At 45.3% G+C, this 20544-nt stretch overlaps 1 protein-coding gene across 3 annotated transcripts in view; it reads right to left on the bottom strand.

Annotated features, from left to right (window-relative positions):
- Window positions 1–19969, bottom strand: part of C1QTNF6 (C1q and TNF related 6) — a 70153-nt gene extending 50184 nt beyond the window's left edge. The window contains exon 1 of one of the 3 annotated variants that reach the window (XM_029590061.1): window positions 19857–19969. The gene's annotated coding sequence lies outside the window, so the exon portion shown is untranslated. Of the gene's footprint in view, window positions 1–19825 lie in introns of all 3 variants that reach the window. The other 2 variants (XM_029590063.1, XM_029590062.1) reach the window with 2 other exon arrangements.
- Window positions 19970–20544: the final 575 nt, after the last annotated feature.

Genomic DNA, 20544 nt, shown 5'->3' with positions numbered 1-20544 from the left:
CCTTCCAGAAACTGAAGAAAGATACTGTAAAACTTGACATCTCATTGACTGCAGTTAGAAGACAGAGTGTTTGACTCAGCCAATCAGAGTCAGGCTCCGGTATGCATCAACTGATGCCAGAAACCTGCTAGGCAGTGATATTATCTTCCAGCAAAACAGAAATAGAAATATATTTCCATCTTCTGTTAGTGATGATGCCTTGACAATAACCATTATTATGAGATAACTGTCTTTGCCTGCTGTTGGATTTGCGAGTTGAACAGGCAATTTATCTTATGAATATCACTTAAGCAGCCATATCTGGATCTAAAATAATGCAAGGAAATAGTTTGTCTGATATTTGATTTTCAAAATCGGTGCTTGGACATGCAGGCTCTTTGAAGGTAATTCTCTGGCAGGAGCAGCACAGAACACAAGAGTTGGACAATACAGGGTCTTCTGCCTGACTGGCAAGCTCCCCCTAGGGTAGAGGCTGCAGTTCTGGGGGCCGGCAGGGCTTCACTAGTAGCGCCCTTGGGAGTACGAGCAGAGATAAGGTGGGCCGAAGTTAGGGCAGGCAGCAAGTAAAACGGCATCGAAGGTCTGGACGGATCAGGAATGAGAATTCAGTCAAAGGTGGAGGAACAGTAGGGCAGACAGCAATCAGGGCAGACAAAGAGACTTGAATGTAAAATAAGAACAGAACAAAGGCAGGGCAATATTGGAAGAGGGTGCAAAGCAAAGCAGGGACTATACAGACATGATACTAGAGGCACAAAGACAGGAAGAAGGCAAAACAAGGGCACAGTAAGCAAGAAACCAAGGCCAGGACAAGGATAGGGCTAAGAAGGCACAGGGCAGGACTAGGGCACAACAAACAGAAACAGAATGCAGGGCAAGATTAGGATCAGATAAACAAGGACAGAAAACAGGCAAGAGGACCACCAGGAGATCTCACAGAAAACAAGGAGAAGGAACAGGCAGGAGGGCCACTGGAAGGCCCACAGATAGGAGCGGCACTGGAAGGCTGACAGGAGCTAAGGAAACAGACAATCAGGCCGATACAATAAAAAACGCGGCGCACAGGACACTTTCCTGTGCGTGCGATACAGTAAGTTAATGTATTTAAATTAGGCATGGCGGTAAAAAGAGGCGCTAGGGACACTAGCACGTCCCTAGCGCCTCTTTTTGGGCAGGAGCGGCGGCTGTCAGCGGGTTTGACAGCCGACGCTCAATTTTGCCGGCGTCGGTTCTTGAGCCCGCTGACAGCCACGGGCTCGGAAACCGAACGCTGGCAAAATTAAGCGTCTGGTTTTCGGCCCGACAGCTGCGAGCCAAATTCAAAATTATTATTATTTTTTTTTACTTTTTTTACTCTTCGGGACCTCCGACTTAATATCGCTATGATATTAAGTCGGAGGGTGCCGGAAGGTCGGCGCTAATTTCTGAAAGTAAAATGTGCGGATTAAACCTAACCCGAGCCTTAAGTTAACATAATTCCAAAACAACTCCCCCACCTCCGCCGCACGCCGTTCTTCACTTACCACCGCGGCCCAATGGTAAGCAGCTTGGAGCTCCCCCCCCTAACCTACCCCGCCACGTCGGCAGCGAGGGTAAGCTTGCGGCCTGAGCATCGCCCCCCCCTTGCGTGCGCATACCTAATAGGTATTAGGTGCCGCGGGTTGGACGCGCGTTTTCCTCCCCTTACTGAATAAGGGGTAAGAGAAAACGCGCATCCAATTGCAGGCTAACAGTGCGCTCCGACGGAGCTCCGACGGAGCGCACTGTACTGTATCGGCCTGTGCGTCAGAGTAAGAAGGCCTCTAACAGTCCACATAGCAGACAGGAACAAGACAAGAGCACAAGGCCTTTATCAGGCTAAAATGAACAAAAGGACAAGGTATATTAAAGTACAGAGGTGGCCACAGCAAGGAGCAAAGGAGACTCAATGATGAGGCGGATAGCTGTGAGGGAGGCATGGTTTTAAGGCATGGTAGGGCTGCCTCATGTACATTTGAGGCAAGCCTGCACAGCTTAGACTGCAGCCCACTGATGACCCCTGCAGGCAGGAGGGCTGCACTGTAGCCAGGATGGTTACAATCTATCTCTGATTGCATTTGAAAACTGTGCATACCTATGGATACAGAGCTAGGATTATTAGACTAAAACGAGGCGGATCTCAATGAGGCCCTTAGAGAAGAACAGAGAACTTGTTGGTTAATATAATGCAGAATAATATGTATAGGGATGTGCAGTCATTTGAAATGAAAATGGGATGAATAAGTCCATTTTCATTTTGTATCAAACAAAACAAATTTGAACCTCCATAAAATGAAAATTTTGATTTTCATTCAGTTCTGGGGAAGTACTGCAAATAATGTGCACTATGGAAAATGGATGAGAAGAAAAAAATTTAAAAATTGAAACAATAACATGACAAACAAAAAACAAAATCAAAAACATAAACACATTTTTGACCTTGCACATCCCTATTATGTTGATTTGTTGAAAGGGAAATTACACCAACTTTATGATTTTATTTTAAATTCTTTGAAATAAAGGACAATAAACAAAAATATTAGGGGTGTGTAGGGTAAACATTTCAATTCATTTTTAATTTCCTTATTGGAGTGTCTTTTTCCACAAATTTTGTTTTGTTTAATATTTATTTCATTTTCTTTAGATTTTAAAAACAAAATAAACATTAAAAAAACACACCAAAAATGTAATGAAAAAAAGAAACGGGTGCTCCCGAGGTTGCCCATCCCAACCACATATCCCTCCCAGCTGCAAAATGCTGAGGCCAGGATTCTCACTGGCTCCCACTTACCCAGTACAGGGGTGATCCACTGAGGAGGCTTACGCTCAGGCAGAAGCCTCGGCCTTGAGTAGGACTAGGATATTGTAGGTCACCACGTCCCGATGCCTGGGCCTCAGCCTGGACTTAAGCCTGACACCAGGGTCCAACCAGGAGGCCAAGTCCTGAAGCTTGGGACTCGGCCTAGGCTCAAGTGTGATTTATTTATTTATTTATTTAACATTTTTTTCTATACCGACGTTCTGGTAACAATGTTACCAATCACTTCGGTTTACATGGAACTTAGAAATGACTTAACACGAATGTCTTACAGAGAACAGGGAAACTATGGAACTTGGACAACATTGAATTGAATAAATAATAACTTATACAATATACAATATATACAATTTTAACTAGCAGAATTTCTACAAATTAGGTTAATCATGTAACAAGTGGTTGAAGATTGGCAGGAGGGAAATTCAGATTAATTCAAGGATTATTAAGCAATGTGGGATAAAGAGATCATTAACCAGGAAGGAAAAGTGATATAAAAGATCATTTCAGGTGTAGGCTTGTGTGAAAAGCCAGGTTTTTAGTCTTTTTTTGAATGTGATGGGGCATTGTTCGAGCCTAAGGTCTGCGGGGAGAGAGTTCCATTGGTTAGGACCTGCTGTGGAGAAGGCTCTTTTGTTGGAAGATATTTTGAATGGAGGTATTTTTAGCGAACCTTTATGTGCAGATCTCAGTGGACGGGAGGATGAGTGTAGTTGCAAAGGTATCCTGAGGTCAAGGTGTGATGTTTTGTAGATAGATTTATGGATGGTAGAGAGTGTTTTGTAGAGGATTCTATATTTTATAGGGAGCCAATGGAGATTCTTTAGAATTGGCGTAATGTGGTCCCTTTTTTTGGCTTTAGTTAGAATCCTAGCGGTGGCATTTTGGAGCATTTGTAGAGGTTTTAGGGCAATAGCTGGGAGCCCAAGTAAAAGAGAATTGCAGTAATCAATTTTTGAGAATATGATTGCTTGCAAAATTGATCTAAAATCTTGGGGGTGGAGTAAGGTTCTGAGTCTTTTTAAGACTTGGAGTTTGAAGAAGCATTCTTTCACGGTGTTATTGATGAAGCTTTTGAAATTCAGTTGGTCATCCATGAAGACTCCTAGATTTCTGACCCGGGGAGATAGAGGGGGTGCTGCCTGAAGTTGAGTATTGGAGAGTTGGTAGTTGCCATCTTGGGAAATTAGGAGGAATTCTGTTTTGTTGGCATTTAGAATTAGGCAGAGATCAGCAAGGAGATTGGAAATGGAGAGGAAGCATGAATTCCAAAAATGAAGGGTTTCTTGGAGAGATTTGGTAATTGGAATGAGGATTTGGACATCGTCCGCATATAGTTAGTGGGTTAGATTTAGCTTAGAAAGTAGATTACAGAGAGGGAGCAAGTAAATGTTGAATAAGGTCGGAGATAGGAGGATCCTTGGGGGACACCTAGACTTGTACTAATCGGTTGGGATTCTTTGTTGTTGATCTTAACTTGTGATGTCAGGTCCCGGTCTGGAGACCGGGTCCCAAAGCCTGGGCCTTGGCCCGGACCCAGGCCCAATACTGGGGCTTGACCTGGAGGTCCAGTCGTGACCCCTGGGCCTCAGCCCAAGCATAGGCCCAATGCTGTGGCCCAACCCAGAGGCCTAGTACTGATGCCAGGACCCAGCATCTATGTTGTGTCTTGGCCGAGGCTCTGGAGTCAGGACCCGGTCTCTGGGTCAGGCCATAACATCGGGACCTGGCCTCCAGACTGGGCCGGGACACCGAATCAGTTAAGGGGTAAATGTTTGAGGCCTGGGCCTTGGTTCAGCTCTCAGCCAAGGACCCAGCAGCAGGCCAAGAGCCCAGCATAATGCTCAAGCATAGGCTGCAGCTACTGCTTTTGGTCCACGGCCTATTCCCTAGGCAAGGCCCCTGCTCCTAGCCTAGGTTTAGGCCTGACAGGTGACTTTTACCTCCCCTGATTTGCAAAACAAAATGACCCAAAACGATATAGGAAATTTTTCTTTATTTCCTATTTCATTTCTCCCGAATGCACATCCCTAAAAAATATATAAGGTGATTCCTTATTAGTGACTCAACTTAATACATTTCTTGACTTGCTTGCAGGATCTATAATCCTTTCAACAGGTTAAAACAATTCTGAAATTAAGGTTCATCAGTAAAAAGTCATAAATCCTGTGACTTGGGGCTGTAATGCTGCAGAGTAAGGGATTCATGTTTAGATCTACCTATCTGCTAGGCCCATTTGAACCAGGGCATACCTCTCAGGCCTGGGAAGAGAAGATGACTGCCACTAGTATGGCAACTCCATACACTCCAGCCCTTGTGCCAGCCTGCCTGGGCATGCTGTCCGGAAGAGGTAGAGTACCAGAGACTGCCAGGGAGGGGCAAGAAGGGAGAGAAAAAAGGATGCTATTTTGTAGTCAGCTAGAGGCTTTTCTGGCATTCTGATCCATTTTAATCAGATAAAGTTTTCCCATTTCATAAGATATGCACATAATTAGATATTGTCTGTTCACTCTCTCATGTGCTCATCATCATTGGCGCTGCTAATTGCCACTCCAAGCAACAGTAAAACAAAGTCTGACTGAAAATCTGGTGAAAGTTTCATGTTCTTACTCATCATGAATTAATGATTTGGCTGGAATTTTGTGGGTAACCAATCTGCATAGTCACACCAGGTTTGCTGATCTCTAATTATATTATGGAAACTAATTGCATCTGTTGGTTAAAAAGGGCACTGAGCATATTTTCCAGGGTTTGGAGAAAGAAAGTGTGAGAGAGAGAGAGATATGAAAAGACAGAAGGAGAAAAAGAGAATAGGGGACAAAGACAAACAAAAGAGATCATTATTTTATTCTGCAGCATTCCATGGACGCAAACTTTATCAAACCTTTGCTGCAGATTCACATGTGGCAACCCCTTGGGATCTCCACTAGACATCCCTTGTTAAGAACTTAGGTAGAGAATGTAGGAGTTGGAATTTACCACTTTGCTACAGCATCCACTGTGCAGTGGTTGCAGTGGTAGGCTCAGGTTCTGAGATTAGTGTGGAATTTTGAATCAGAGTTTGGAAGAATAGGAACTATTCTGTTTCTCCTTATTCCTAAGTGCTAGGCCTCACTGTCCTGGAAACAGAGAATAGGAAGCAAGCAGACACCTTTCCAGTAATCAACCTGGAAAAGTAGGGTTGCCTCAAATTTTGAGTTAAGAGATTTTCGGAATTCATTTTGAAGTTTTCTTGTGAATTCCTAGTCCTCGCTTAGGGAGGGAAAGTTCCTGCCTTGGGAAGGACAGGAGTAGAGAAGTTCTGCTGGCTTTATATCACATTCTGTGGATGGACAGCTGTGACTCACTCTGGGGTAGCCCCAGTACTGCCTTATGGTGACTTTTATTTTTGCATTTTGGTTTGGCAGGAAGTTTTTGCTACCTCCCTTCCTGGTAAGAAGTGCAGAAGGGAAGAATGTGTTTCTCGCTGAGTGGAGAATTGGAAGTGTTTATTCCTGAGAAAATCTTATGGTGACATCTGCAGAAGAGAAGTAAGTATTTTTCATCTGGCAACCCCTTCCTGGAGTTTTCACACTTGGACGAGAGAGGATGATTAGGAGCTGTGAAACGTTGGAGAACCTTGGATGTCAGATATTTGTTGGGAAGGGATTTCTGTGCGCACCTAGGATACCCTGGCCCACCTAGGATTTCCAAATACTGAAGGACATCTGCATGGATAAAGAGAATTTTGAGAAATGGATGTAACAAAGAACAAGGTGTGTAGTGTCAAATGATTACTAATGAAGATCTGCAGCAGTAAAGTTTAAATTGGAAAACCCACCCAGAGTGTCCAGTCTAGTTATTTGGCATTTACTCTATGCATACTAAATACTGAGAGTGACACCCACCTTGGGACCTGGAGAGCTATCCATCCTTCCTTTTGGAGAAACCCTAATCCAGGCTGTTGGAACTGTGAAGTGTTGCGTGTCCCGTCCGGGCCTGCTCACCTCACTAACTCCTCCATGGGTCCCGGGTCGTCCTCCCCTGCAGCAACAGCGAGCACAGCCAGGCCTTGGTGTCCTGCGGCGGCGGTCGCAGGGCCTTCCACCTCCGGCCCGGCCTCACGGCGGGGCTCAGCATCCTCCGTGGCGTTGGCCCCGCTCCTAGGCGCGAGTGCGCGCAGACCGCCCGGTCCCTTAAAGGGCCAGGGGCGGATCCCAGCTCCACGGCGTGCACAGATTGAACGCTGTAGAAATGGAAGTGCCTGCCTACACTTCCTTGCCTTGGCATTCGGGTCCTTACCTGGTGCCATGTGTCGTCCTACAGCTTCCTGTTCAGATGTTCGTTGGGATCCTTCCTCAGTCGAGCATTCCCTGGGACATCTATTCTGACTGGCGTCCGGTTCCACGGTGGTTGGGGTCCAGGTCCGGTGGGCACCTCGTTTGGGTTGATCACACCATGATTTCTAGTTTGCCTCTTCATTTCCAGTCTTTGTTCCAATCTTGTTCCAGTCCTGTTCCAGACTCTTTCCAGTCCTGTTCCAGTGTCCTTCTGTTCCAGCATCCTCCTGTTCCTCCGTCTCCCCAGGTAGTACCTCTCGGACTGTCTTCTTGGTACTGACCTCTGCCTGTTCCTGACTACATTGATCGCCGCCTGGATTTGACTTTTGCCTGTTTCCTCGACCACATCTGAACGCTGCCTGAAACCTGACCCCTGCTTTGGCTGACTACCCTCACTGGTATTGACCCCTGCTTTGGCTGACTATGCTACCTTGACTCTGGCCTTGATCCTTGCCTTGCATTCAGAGACTCTTTTCTGGCCTTCTTTGGCACCCCGGACTTCTAGCCTGAACATCGACTGCACATCCTTGATCATGGTGGGCACACCCCTGAACTTTCTCTCAAGGAAATCCTGCGAGGCCCACCTAAGACCAGGCGGCCCGGGTAACCAAGGGCTCAACCTGAGGGAACCCCGGGTTGCTAGTGGTGAAGCTCCAGCTAGCCTCTGTCTCCTCTTGTGCTCTGGTGGCAGGTGCTCTCTGGGTCTGATCAGGGAGCCTACCAATCCTGCACTAGGCCAAAGGTTCACCTCCCGTCGCAACATGAAGTATGACCCCTGCCTTAAGAATAATTATCAGAAGAGATGCTACACATCAATCATAGTATCTTGGTGTTTTCAATGGGAAAACGCCAGGGCAAAAAGTAAGACAATTTAGGTGAAGGAACAATAATTCAAAATATCCCTCTCTTAAATTTCAAAAGATCTCAGAATGCAAGTTGTCATAATACAGATGGCTGGTGCTATTCAGGGCAGATGAGGCTGCTCCACCCCTACACAAAACAGTAATTGTATTTTTTTAACCATTCTCTGAATCAGTGAATTTCATAAAGTCTCTTTTGCCTTGTGTGCTTGACTAGATTATAAAACCTATAGAGTAGAGGCTCTCTCTTATCTTTATAGTACCTACGTCTAGTAGGCTATAGAAAAGATAAGTAGAAATAGTAAAAGGAACTGAGTCTCTAAGAGGAAAAAGCTATTTTAAGTTAGGCTTTGAAAGATGACAGTGATGGTGCTGCACCAAGTGAATTCAGAAGGCATGGATTGAATTTTGGAGGTGACCCAAACAAAATCATTAGGAATTTTCTCGCTCTGTGGGATTACATAGAATGACTATATAGCTCCATATTTGGGGGGAAAGCTGAGCCAGGCCTTGTTTTATCCCATTGTATGACTGGAGATGTAGTTTTGATTTCCCTATTGAGGTCCCTAACAAATGCAGGACTACATCTCCCTGAGTACAGTGGGATAAAATTAAGATTGGCTCAGCTTGTCTCCCTGGACCTGGAGCTATATGGTTATCTAAGATAATGTTTCCCAACCCTCTCAAGAAGGCTCACCTAACCAGTCAAGTTGTCAAGATATCCACAATGAGTATGCATGAGAGAGATTTGCACACATTGAGTTTCCAACACATACAAATCTATCTCATGCATATTCATTGTGGCAATCCTGAAAACCTTACTGGATAGGTCTGCCTCCAGGAGAGGGTTGGGAACCACTGCTCTAAGATTACATGGGATTGATCCTATGTAACGGCATCTCTTTAGCTCACCTAAATTGTATATGATTTAGACCAGGGATGACCAATTCCGGTCCTCTAGAGCAGAAGTTCCCACGCCTGACCTGGGGGCCTCCAGCCAGTTGGGTTTTCAGGATAACCATAATGATATGCATGAGGAAGATTTGCACATTCATTCAACTATCTCATGCATATTTTTTGTGGATATCCTGAAAACCCGACTGGTTGGGATCCCCCAGGACAGGTTTAGGAACCTCTGCTCTAAAGCTATAAACAGATCTGTTTTTCAGGATATCCACAATGAATATGCATGCGATAGATTTGCATACAATGGAGGTAGTGCATACAAATTTATCTCATGCATATTCATTGTGGATTTGACTTTCGATAACTGGAGTTGTCCAGTCTTAATTTAGTCATTCTTATTTTAATACAGCATGCACAGAGCTGCCAAATGAACCAGTTTCAGGAGGAAGATTTTAGACCAGTCCTGCATTTCTGACAGCCATATCCTGATGTATTATGGGACCAGCACCACTGATGTTCATAGACAAAATCAGGGACTGCAAATACCACAATGCATTAAGATACAAGTTCAAAACTAGGACTGGCCAAAAAAGTCTCTCTCCTGGTACTGGGTAACTTGGCAACTCTGCATGTATGGGTGAAGCAGGATTTGAAATCAAAATCATTTAGTTTATAATTGAAAATCTTTTTTCTTTTTTTGTCATTGACTGTGAAGTAAGTTTCTGTTGATTGATAAATATGTATGTACTGTATGTATATATATATAAAATTATGGTTTAGAGTTGACTTTCAGCATGTTGACATTGCCACCTACAAATAAAATTTTCTGAAAACACTGATGCATTCCGCATTAAAAAAAAGGCTCTGAAGTGATATCAGAGCCTTGATCAGGAGCCCAAAGTCAACTCTAAAACATATATTTAACAAAAAAGAAAAGAAAAAAATGACACTAAATACATTACCACTGTATTAAAAAATACCTGCATCACAATCAACCGGACAGAAAAACAATCTGTCATAGGTTAATCTGTTCATAAGGCCAAGTTATTTAGGGCTTTAAATATCAAAATCAAAACCTTCAACTTTACTCTTCTAGTTGCTAGGCAGCCAATGCAGTTTGCAGAGCCTGAACATTATAGATTATCACCATGGAGCAATTCAGCTGTCACATGTTAGTGTATCTGTCACCACCCAGTACATTATAAGCAACAAATGTGGTAAGAAAACATCGTAATAGACTAGGTAGTTTTACCCTGCATGAGAGGGTACAACAGGGTCAAAGACCTTGTAATCTTTCCATTGCTGAGCCTCCAGGCTATAGGCCTGTTCGGCAGTGACTGTAGATTATCAGCATTATCCCACAGCCTAGCATGAACTATGCCAATAAGGAAAGGATTTTCTAGATTAGGAAACTTTATGAAGGCATATCTCCTTGTCTACTATCAATACCTAGATATTAGATTCCGACAACAAACAACACCGGGCCCTGACTTTTATGGTCTGGGAAGACTGATACACAGACATAAGGGAAAAAGCACAGGACTGCTTCTATGGCCGTCCATAAGCAAAGCACATCAAGTAACACTGAATTTTCAAGAAGGCTCATCACCCAATAAAAGAGAAACATGGGGGTAACCTGCACAGAGAGGCAGTTACTATCATACTAATCTTTCTGGGCAGACTGGATGTCCCATTTTGGTCCTTTTCTGCCATCATTCCTATGTTACTATCTTATCATGAATAGATTTTAAACTGTCCATTATGCTTCTAGTACATGATATCATCTCACCTTCCTCGATAGAACAGAAAGGCAGTGTCACAAAAGTGTATACGTTTTCATATTAATCTGTGCATCGGAAAAGAATTGATGATACTTCAGGCCATGATAACCAATCAGTTCCCCAAGTGTCCTTATATACACACTAGAAAATGCAGGCAGAAGTACTGATTGCTTCTGAACATGCGTTATGTATGGTCTGTGTTTTATTGAGCTTGAATGGCTATAGGGTCAGTACTCAGTTCAGCCACACGATGTCCAGTTAAGTTAGCGGGACAAGCATACAACACTAACTTGTGCCAGATATCCAGCAGCATGGGTATGCCACTCAATGTACCTGGCTATCTCAAAGTTAGCCCAAGAAGTTTATCCAACTAACTTTAGGACTGTTCTCAGGCAGTTCTAAAATCTCCAGCTAACTTAGCTGGATAGCACTGAATATTGTCATATCTAAACTGTATCACTATATTTGCTCTGACCCAAAAGACCTGGATAAACACATGAACATTCTAACAGAATCCTTCAAACAAAAAGGCAATCACTCCAAAATAGTCATAAAAAAAATTGCATCCTCACTCAAAGTACCCAGAGAAAGCAAGGTACCAGGAAATAAGAACAATAGAGTGGGCACCCCCTGTAATAATCTACAACATGAAGAGAGAACCAAAGAAAAAATCATAGAGGACCTACAAGGGTACTAGTGGAGGATGAATAACTGAAAAAATATTGCCTGAGCCTTTACTTCTAGCATTTTGGCAGCCACCTAAACCTGAAATAAGAACTAAACTCAAACAGAAACTCAAAAAGGAGAAAATGATACAAAACCCTGCAAAATACCATGATGTAAACTATGGCAGTACATTTCACAGGACACGATGGGTATATAGAGTAAATGTATAGAGTTTATATTCATGCAATGCAAAAAAGATTTGTGAAGCGAGTCAAAAATTAAGATAAGTATAAGTCGACACAGAAAAAATAACACATTACAGAAATTAACAAAATAGCACTTAGGAGGTGAACAATTCTCAAGGAAAGACCATTCCCTTAACAATCTCACAATCAAGGTACTTAAAGGGAATTTCTGAGCTATACAAGAGCACAAGACTTTTGAAATTAGGATGATCATTAATATAGGTAGCCAGGACTGACTCATCTCCCAGTACCCATCCTCTCACAATCACAATCAATAACAAAGACTTAGGCAATAAGTGGGGATCAAACAGGCCACAGCTTTATTGTACAACAATCAGATGCCCGAGCCAGGAATTTACATAGGCCTCCCTTTGCACTTGCCATCCACCAGCAAGGTGAGCAGATCCAGGCCATCCCAACTTTGAACCATTAACATTAGAAATATTCACACCCATGACCCCCGCCACCATCCAGCAAGGGGTCGTGACAACCAGCTCCCGCCACTCTCCAGCAAGGAACCTCACACAGGACAACTGCACCCAATTGTCCCGCCGTAATTCCGACCTGACACCTTACACCTGTCGGATCATTTTACCATTAAGCATCGCATTGCATCTCTATTGGTTCGGGCAACCCGCCACAGGCACAGGATGAACCCATCCTGTGACCCCCCCAAGGATATGGCTTGGATCCTTAATGCAGTAAATCCTCCAAGGCCTCCTGAAATGTATTTAAGAATAAATCCAGTCCTATAAATGATAGATGCACCCCATCAGGGCAAAAGAGCCCTTTCTCGCAGTCCCATGACCACTCGTGACGAATGTGACGTCCCCCGAACAATGTTAACCAAGAGCCAACTTGTCTGTTTGCCTTAGACTGGCAACGCTACCAAATCCTTCTATCCATTTCAGCAGGCCTCAGAATGATGTCGGACCAACAAATTACAGCAGCAGGTAGCAAAACTAAGACAGATATCAAGTGCATCCGGACGCCAAACCCCAATCATTTCCACCCAGATGAATAATCAGAATATGCAGCTGCCCAAAGCGCATGACACTCCTTTCTAGGCAGGGAAGTAATTTATCCCAAAGTTTGCCCCTGTGTCCCAACCATTGAATGGTTGCGTTATGCTGCGTGAAGTCCAAGTGAACCCCATAGGGACGCTCCCGGGCATGCTTAAAAGCCCACGTGACGTAGGAGTGTCCCACAATCCAGACTCGCTTTCCACGACTTTCAGGACCTGAAACGAGAGTAGTGTTAGTATGCTCCATTGGTTATTGATGACCCAGACGCATGTACTCCTTGAAAGCGCCCGACTTTCATTGCCCGATCCGCTGAATTACACCTCCTGACAATCCAGTGCGAGCGGCGGAAGTGGCTGTGCCGATTCGGAAGGAATGTGTTCCGAAGTGGGACAGGTCCAGCCCGAGGGCACTTAAACACAAACATAGCACTGCTTCGAATTGAAATTTGGTGAGCAGACAGCAGTCCGTGTATCAAAAACCTGGATCCCTCTGAGGGGCGCAGCTCTACAAAAGCTATGTAATTAGCCAGAGGACAAGTCCTGCAGTCGGGGATGGCTCCCAATACTAAGGACGCACCTTTTCCCATCTGATCCATTTTGGAATGAGGTATAAACAAAATGATGGAATTCACCTCCCAAGTGTCATTCTGGGTGAGCAACTTGGAAGACTCCCAGCCCTTGCCACTAGCTCATTAACCCAAAATGCCCCCAAAAACGCAAAAACGAAAGCCACGCGAAACAAGTGGGATTCGTATTCTGAGCTGCAGATACTTGGTAAAACATCCCATAATCTCTGTAGAACATCATGGGTAATCAGGCACCTCCCCTTGGTGACTCGGACCCCTTCTTTTGCCCAACCCAACAATAAACGACGTATCAGGAAACGTCCGCAAGGGAAACCCCAACCATGAGCCCGCATAAAAAATGAAAAACCCATCAGCTGTATAGCAACTGCTGCCCTTGAGGCCCCTTCAGTTTTAGCAACCTCGATGTAGCGCAACTTGTCAAAATTGGTAACTGGTCCCCCATGCCAGCCCTATTTCGACAGAAAGGACACCACGTTCTCTGCCCCTTTCACATAAGCTGACCATTTGGAAGAGGCTAGTGACTCTCGGAGCAATCTCCAGGCTTCTGGAAATCAAATCTCCAAAGGAAAGCCGGTACTAAAGCTCCCAGTGGATCCGCCTCTGGCGCGAGTTTCCGGAACATGCCCCACTTCGAATGAGAAAGAGAATCGGCCAATGTGTTAGAAGCACCCAGCACATGACGCGCCCAGGCGGTAACATTTAATTTCATGCATTGCAGGATGAACTCGTGCAGCAACTCCGAAACTAAGAGATTTTTTGCCGCTCTCTTGTTAATAACCTTGACTACTTCTCGGTTATCACACCAGAAAATCACTTTTTTGTTCCAAATCCACTCACCCCATAGTACAACTGCTACTATAATAGGAAACAGCTCGAGGAATGTAATGTTCTTGGTAATACCAGAATGCCTCCACTCCTCAGGCCACTGAGCCGCACATCATGCTCCCTGGCAATAAGCGCCGAACCCAATCGAGCCCGCTGTATCAGTAAACAGTAGAGATGTGAATCGTGTCCTCGATCGTCTTAACGATCGATTTCGGCTGGGAGGGGGAGGGAATCGTATTGTTGCCATTTGGGTGTTTAAAATATCGTGAAAATCGTTAAAAACGTGAGCCGGCACACTAAAACCCCCTAAAACCCACCCCCGACACATTAAATTAAATCCCCCACCCCAAATGCCTTAATACTTCATCAACTTTGGGAGGGAAGTACTTACTTGCCCTAAACCAATGGCAGGAAAACCGGCACACTAAAACCCCCTAAAACCCACCCCGACCCTTTAAATTAAATCCCCCACCCTCCCGAACCCCCCCCCAAATGCCTTAAATTACCTGGGGGTCCAGCGGGGGTCCGGAACGACCTCCTGCAGTCGAATCGTGTTGGTCTATGGCCGCCGCCATTTTGCGGCCGCCATTTTGCAAAATGGCGCCGGCTGAAGACAACACAATTCAATTGCAGGAGCCCATTCCGGACCGCCGCTGGACCCCCAGGTAATTTAAGGCATTTGGGGGGGGGGTTCGGGAGGGTGGGGGATTTAATTTAAAGGGTCGGGGGTGGGTTTTAGGGGGTTTTAGTGTGCCGGTTTTCCTGCCATTGGTTTAGGGCAAGTAAGTAAGTTCCTGCCCTCCCCCTTCCCCCGATTTACGATTTTTTAACGATAAATCGGGGGAATTGGTATTGTATCGTGGCCCTAACGATTTTTGACAATTTAAAATATATCGGACGATATTTTAAATCGTCAAAAAACGATTCACATCCCTAGTAAACAGTTCTAGATCATAACTTGAGACTGCTCCTGTCTGCCACAACAACTTGCCATTAAAATTGGACAAAAACCTATTCCATATAAGCAGATTGTCACGAATTCCCCGCGATATCTGGATATGGTGGGAACTTTTTTTAATGCCGGACATTGTGGCTGACAGACGACGCAAGAAAGCTCTTCCCATTGGGATAACCCTGCACACAAAGTTCAGACTGTCAGTGATTGGACCTGTTGTAAAGTCAGTTTCTTTGCACCCTGCGCCCAGACCAGTCTTTTAAGCTTGTTCACTTTTTCCTCCAGTAATCGCGACTGCATCGATACTGAATCTAATTTGATGCCCAGGAAAACCAGTCATGTAGAGGGCCCTACCATTTTGCTTTCAGCAATAGGGATACCAAAATTGCCTGTGACCTGGTGAAAACAATGCAAGAGGTCCTCGCAAGCACTCGAGTCTTGGCGACCGATGAATAGGAAATTGTCTAAATAATGTATGACATTAGATAACCCGGACTCCTGCTCAATTACCCAGTGAACAAATGAGCTGAAAACTTTGAAAAAGGCACACACGATAGAGCAACCAATTAGTAGGCATTTGTCCATGAAGTAACAACCCTCAAATCGAAATCCCAATAATGGACAACTCTCTGGATATATCGGCATAAGATGGAATGTTGATTTGATGTTGACTTTTGCCATCAAGGCCCCCGGACCAGAGAGATCATGAGGGATGAAGTTGTTGACTGATCTGCCCTCCAGAAAGGACAAATTGTGAATGAGCCTAAACGTTCCTGCCTCTTTTTTTGGATCACTGATAGGGGGATAAGACCAAATCAGGAAAAGGAGGCTCATTGAACGGCCCCGTGATGTGACCTAAACCAATTTCAGACACTAGTTTACCCTTAACAATCTTAGACATGCTGCACACCGAGGAACAATTCACTCCGCCCCCAACTCCCGAAGAGTCCATAAATGGAATAATAAAACCTTCCTAAAATCCTTGTGACAAGAACAAGGACATCTCTACGTTTGGGTACCTGAGCAACCAAGGCTTCAAGGCCTCAACTTGTACTGGTGTAGGTGCTAAGCCGAGGTCCTTATTTCTGGGTACCCTTTGGTGCTCCTCCTGAGATGGACCCGGCACCTGCACTCCCTTTGCCAAGTGCTTTCTGCATTTGGACGCTGGGTGACTTTCTACACAATTGGAACAACTGTGGTGGAATTTACAGTCGGGAAAGTTGCACGCTGAATGGTTGAACCGCCAACAGACATCCGACAAACCTGCTCCAGCTCGTCCTGTCCCTCCTGACCTGGCACCGGCGTGAAAGGAACTCCCGCCCAGCCCAGGGGTTGAACCTGTTGAACCACCCGATGCGTAGGAAGGAATCTTCGCATTCATCTGCATAAGTCACAATCCGACATCCCTCGTGCCCCAGAATATAAATTTATTCTCTTCCATATGGTCTCGGAAACGCTTGTCATAATTTAACCAGGACCAGCCTTTGTATTCCTTACTGGCTGCCAAAATCTGCGTACACTAACATTGGGCCATACTGGGAACTAGGGATGTGCAGACAAAAAGTTTCCGTTGATAAGTTGATAAGTTGAAGCTGAGGGTCGATTTCGTTCAATATGGACATATGGAGAATTCCATAAGTTGAGGGTCTGTTCACCGGTTCCCTAAATAAAAATTTAAACCCCTCACCCTCCTTAATCCCCCCCCCCCCAAGACTTACCAAAACTCCCTGGTGGTCCAGCGGGGAGTTAGGAAGCCATCCCTGCACTCGTCTGTGATTTCCTCATGGCGCCGATAGCCTGTGTCACAGGGGCTGCCGTGCCATTGGTCAGCCCCTGTCACATGTCACCGGCGCCATCTTGTACTCCTACCACATGACAGGTAGGTCATGTGGCAGGAGGTCGCTCCGGGACCCCCGTTGGACCCAACCGGAACTTTTGGCCAGCTTGGGGGGGCCTCCTGACCCCCCCCAAGCTGGCCAAAAGTTCCGGGACCCCCCCAAGCTGGACCCAATCGGAACTTTTGGAATACGTTGGAACTCGCATCACGAGTTCCAACGTATTCAACATAGCTATGTTGAATACATTGGAACGTATTCAACATAGCTATGTTGAATACGTTGGAACGTATTCAACATAGCTATGTTGAATACGTTCCAACGTATTCAACATAGCTATGTTGGCCTCCTGACCCCCCCAAGCTGGCCAAAAGTTCCAGGACCCCCCCAAGCTGGACCCAACCGGAACTTTTGGCCAGCTTGGGAACATCGCAGCTTGTTTCACATGCCTCGCCTGGTGCCATTGCAGCCTTCTCGGACTCCATCTCCAGCTGGGGACGCCACCCGGCCTCATGGATCAGTAGTGGGCGCCACATCTGGTCACACCAAATCACTGGTCTCCTGAATCTGCTAGAGCAGCGGCAAGAACATGATTTTTTTTTTTTTTTTTAAGCAACGGCAGCAGCGGCAGGAGACCTGAAGCACATCGGCAGGAGCCCCGAAGCGTGTTCAGGAAATGACGGCAGGCGAAAAGGTGCTGAAGTGGCTCCAGGGTAACCAAATCGGCAGGGCTCCAGCTGATTGGCTACCCTGACCCCAGGGGAACCAATGAGTTCCTGGCCCACTCCTCTGAGGATTGGATTCGTCCTCGGGTACCGCTGGCCAATGGATGAGCACGCCTGCATGGGCATGCACGCGCGGCGGCCCACCCTCCCCCTGGGGGCCGGTGCGGCTCATGCCTGGCACCCACATTACCCCCGGGTACCCCGATACCTCATCGGGGTGCCCTTCTCATACTTCAGCACTTAATAAATATGTTGGCTTTCTTATCCATTATATAGGTCTCCCGGAACTGTTAAGTATCCCAGTTTCTGTCACCTTTGTAAAAATCCCCACCCTCCCAGTCCACCCCTTTACTGGTCTGTATTTGCAATGCAACCTGCAACTTCCTGGCATAAACAAACAACCTCAAGGCTATCAAACTGTACTATTTAAACCCAGTGTAATTGTGTTGTTTCTTCAGTGACAGCTCTCAAAGCTAGCCACTGATATATTGAGTTAATCCAATTAAAAGATTTAACCTATAACATGTTTTTTGTCTATTATTTTTTAATGTACTGTTAGAATTCTACCTTTTATATCTTATAAAGAGATTATCTTTCACCAAAGAATCACACAATGTCTGAAAGGAAGTAACTTTAAGAAACAGCTCTGATAACTTGTTTAGATGGTCCAACATTCATGGTCTACTTAGAACCGAATCTATTAATAGAAGAGAGCTGCAGATCTACTGAAGTCACCACAGCCTTAAGTTGATTTGTTGCTTGCCACAGGCATTTCAATGTAATCTTCTTGGGAACATTTCCAGAAGAAACCTCTAACTTTCCAGCAGAAACCAAGGCCATTTTCAGGAAGACACCACAAATAAGAACTTCCATGGAAGTCCCTACCATTCACTGCTCCCACTGAGGCCAAGGGCCCTGTTACCTGTGGTAAAATGTTAGTAGAGATCTCCCATAGGGCTATAGTAGCAGCTTTTGGCAAGAGTCCAGGTCACGGCTGAACTAGTCACGGCTCCAACTAAGGATGGAGATGCTGATTTTAAAGGAATAATGACAGCAGTTACCCTCCCCCCCCCTCCCCCCAAGCTACATTAATGGATCTCCACTCTGCTCTTGCCAGCATAGTCATGGGCATACCAACTGCTACTTCCACTGGAGCTAAAGATATTACCAATTGCAAAATTCAGTCTGTGGCATGCGGTCTCGCATGCCACAGACATGTCGGTGGAAGTGGAGCCCTGCTCCACTTCCACCGACGTAGTCATGGCCAAGTTGATCAAAGCAGCCAGATGGGATTCAGTTCTAGAATCTAACAGCAACTCTGGTACTGGTTGAGTTCTGCTGGTAATGATTGATGGCTAATGAAGTCTGGGATGGGAGTCTGATTGAGGGTCAATGCTGCTGCGTTCAACCTACAAATAACATCAGTCTGCATTCCCAACTGTAGTCCTATTGTAAACTGCTGAAGAAAGGTACCAGACCAGATTTAGAATCTTCCCTGGGAAAAGCTCAGATTTTCTCCTTCCCTTTTTTATGATCTGAAGTTGAAGGGAGCATAAGAAAGCAAAAGAATGAAAAGATTTTCTTCCCTGTGAGGAAGGGGGAGGAGGTGGGGGAAGCATGAATCTAGCTCCTAATTGATTTCTTTTTTTTAACCCTGGCCTTCATTCCTCTATTCTCCTGAGCTTTAATTGGAACCAGCCCTCATCACTGCTCGCTTCCACCTGACCAGTCCTGCGCCGTCCGTTTGCAAATGCTTCCTATTTTTATTGGAAGCTGGTGCTCTTGCAGCAACTGAATGGGAGAGAGAACAGCAAAAGGGACACCACAGAGCCAAAATCAATTCTGGGCATGTTCTTCTCTTAGCTAACAGGCACCACAACGGCAGAAGAGGACACAGAATGCGTTTCCATTTTTAACAGTATTGGAAGTTTCAGAAGGGAGGCAGTGGTAACAATGGTTAACATTTTTTTTGGCTACAAAAAGACAGCATTTGCTTGCTAAAGAGGGTGAGCTGACTCCTCTTACAGTAGCGGCACTGGCAGTTAATCCCTGCACATTGTCTGTAGGAGAGCCAGAGTGATTGTTTTCTGCACGGGTGGCTATGGGAAGAGCAGAACTGATCTATAAATTCACCAGCAGGGATCTCAAGCAGACATTTAATCCATGCAATTACTGTGAAGAAATAGGAAAAAGAAAACCCACTCACTCCCAAACTGAGAGCCACCCCCTCCCCCACCATCAATAGTAAGGAATTGTTCTCTCACCCTGACATACTGCAGAGCCTGGGTTGCCTACCTCTTCCTAGGATCCTGTTGGCCCCACTGTCCTCCGGAAACCTCTCTGAAACAAGTCAGTCCCACGTTCCATTCCTTTAATAACTGGTTAGTTGATTGCTGCATCTGAGTTGCTGGAATTTTTTTTTTTTTTTTTTTTCTTATTGAGGCTGTTCTCGGTCTCTCCTCCCATTTCTGTCTGTTTTACTCTGTGTTATTCCTGAAACCCTGTAAAGTGTTATGTTACTGGATTAACCCCATACTGAATTTTTCTTTTCCCTTGCTTTCAAGGAAGTCATTCTCTGGGCACAGCCAGATTCCCTTTATTTCCCCTTCTGCTGCTATCTGTCCCGTTCTCTGTAGCTCCCTTTGACAGCTGGGACAAGATATTCCTCAGTCCCTTATGTATCCTCCTCTTCCTAGTCCCCTGCAGTGCACTGTAATAACTGATGCTCCCAAATGTCGTTTTTAAGGTAGACCAGATAAACAAAATCAACTTTCCTCTAACTCTTTCCCTGTGATCAGCCAAACCCCCTCCCCCCCCCAAAAAAAAAAAAAATCAATTTGTCAAACCCAATGCATTTCTTCGAGTGGAATCCTGCCTAGCATTTTCAAAGCAAGGGACCCTAAAAGAAAGCTATCAGAAGTTGGAAGGGCTACCCTCTTCTTTCTCTGCAACCCATCAGTCCTTTTCTGTGCCACGTTCAGTG

Source organism: Rhinatrema bivittatum, chromosome 2 (genome assembly GCF_901001135.1).
Source record: "Rhinatrema bivittatum chromosome 2, aRhiBiv1.1, whole genome shotgun sequence".
Taxonomy (NCBI): domain Eukaryota; kingdom Metazoa; phylum Chordata; class Amphibia; order Gymnophiona; family Rhinatrematidae; genus Rhinatrema; species Rhinatrema bivittatum.
Note: the sequence above shows the minus strand (reverse complement) of the source record. Positions and strands in the feature narration are given on the sequence as shown.